This window comes from Loxodonta africana, unplaced genomic scaffold (genome assembly GCF_030014295.1).
Source record: "Loxodonta africana isolate mLoxAfr1 unplaced genomic scaffold, mLoxAfr1.hap2 scaffold_29, whole genome shotgun sequence".
Lineage (NCBI taxonomy): Eukaryota > Metazoa > Chordata > Mammalia > Proboscidea > Elephantidae > Loxodonta > Loxodonta africana.
Window position 1 is genome coordinate 2,678,898 of NW_026975011.1, and position 2,211 is coordinate 2,681,108.

General features: G+C 38.9%; 1 pseudogene; it reads right to left on the reverse strand.

Annotated features, from left to right (window-relative positions):
* Positions 1-389: 389 nt before the first annotated feature.
* On the reverse strand, positions 390-1,409 carry LOC135229369 (olfactory receptor 4A5-like; annotated as a pseudogene).
* Positions 1,410-2,211: the final 802 nt, after the last annotated feature.

Genomic DNA, 2,211 nt, shown 5'->3' on the forward strand with positions numbered 1-2,211 from the left:
AAAAAGCTGTTGTGCTAAGAGGATAATGAACAGTAAAATTTTACATCACTCTCTTGGCCTCAGAAATTTGTTCTAAGTGTTAGCCAAAATGTTTTCTCATTAAATTCAGTGATAGAAAAATTTCTAAAGTAACTTGTTTTACTCTTTTTAAAAGAGAAGGAAAAAAAAATTCTTCTAAGTCCTGTTTCAGTATATACTCAGAAAAATAAATTTGCAATGTGAGCTTAGTTTTATTTTTGTTTATAAGAAGAAAAATACCTATGCCGTTCATCCAGCCTCCAGAATGACTCTATTAGGTTAATTCTAACCTAGAAGAATAATTTATTCTACATTTTGGATGCCTTTTTTTTTTTTTTTTTGTATCAATAAAGAGAAGTATACCTAGAGAATCCATAGAACTGACTAAAGCAGTCATTGTGATAATTTATTTCCTATTTCTTGCTTTAGCATTAGCAATAATATTTTCAGTGTGGAAGCATATTCTTAGTCTACCTGTGGTTAATTTTCTATTCCAGATTTTTTTTTCATAGCATTTTTCATCTCAGAATTTCTCAAGCTGTATATAAGAGGATTCAACATTGGAGTGATAAGCGTGAAGACTGCAGTCATAGATTTGTCAACAGGAAAGTTGGAAACAGCTCTAACATACAAGAAAATAGAGGGAACAAAAAAGAGGACAACTACTGTGATGTGAGAGTTGCAGGTAGACAGGGCTTTGCATCTCCCTTCCTGACTGTGAGTCTTCAGGGAGCTTAGGAGGACCCCATAGGAGATTAGTAGAAGGATAAAAATTAGCATACAGATGGCTCCACCATTGGCAACAACAGTGAGCCCTATAAAACAGGTGTCAGAGCAAGCAAGTTCCAACAACGGGTACATGTCACACATGAAGTGATCAATGACGTTGGGCCCACAGAACGGGAGGCTGTACACAAAGAGAAGTTGAACCACAGAGTGCAAAAAACCTCCAACCCAGGCCACCACCAGCAACAGAATGCAAACCTGTTGATTCATGATGATCAAGTAATGCAGTGGCTTACAGATGGCAACATAGCAGTCATAGGCCATTGCCACCAGAAGAAAGACCTCAGCACCACCAAATAAATGTTCTATAAAGTGCTGGCCCATGCAAGCTGGGAAGGAAATAGTCTTTTTATCACAGAGTAAGTCTACAATCATTTTAGGGGAAACAGCAGTGGAAAAAACAGCATCCATGAGTGACAGGCAACGAAGAAGTACATGGGGGAATCCAGGGAGGGGCTGACAATAGCAGTCATGACAATGAGCAAGTTGCCCACCATCATTACAATGTAGATGAGCAAAAACATGACAAATAACGCTTTTTGGCCCTCAGGATCCTGAGTAAGTCCCAGGAGGACAAGATCTGTTACATTGTTACTGTGTCCCAATTACTCTTCTACAAGACCTGTTTCAGAGATGGGAGCTCAGTAGAAAAAGACCTGTAATGAAATCATGAACACAATTATTAGTATACCCATTAGGTAATGGAGCACTTCTTCACTATTAATCTTCTACAGTGGTTTGTACTTAATAAACATTTAGAAATGTCTACTGGGTGCCATAGTGGTTAAGTACTATAGCTGCTAACCAAAGGGTCGGCAGTTCGAATCTGCCAGGCACTCTTTGGAAACTCTGTGGGGCAGTTCTACTCTGTCTTATAGGGTCGCTATGAGTAGGAATTGACTCGACAGCAGTAGGTTTGTTTTTACTGGGTTTCTCTTCCAAATATCCCAATTCTCTCAACAATTCTACTTCTCAGATGACTGGATTGGACCTACAAATAAGAGGTTCTATCTCTAAATGTGGAAACCCTGGTGGCATAGTGGTTAAGTGCTACGGCTGCTAACCAGACGGTCAGCAGTTCGAATCCACCAGGCGACCCTTGGAAACTCTATGGGGCAGTTCTACTCTGTCCTATGGGGTCGCTGTGAGTCAGAATCGACTCAAAGGCACTGTTTTTTTTTTAAAATCTCTAAATGTTAGTGGATCTTCTATAGAGAAGAACAGTCAGAGACCCAACAGTTAATCCTTTTTTAGAATATGACAGTGCTTGGCACTGAAGTCAGCAATGACAATGAAGGAAATTATTTCTGCTCTCAAGAAACTTATTCTCTGGTGGTGAAGATAAACTCTAAATAAATAAATTTACATAGAATCAGTACTTAGAGTTGGTACTATTTGTGGTGAGTA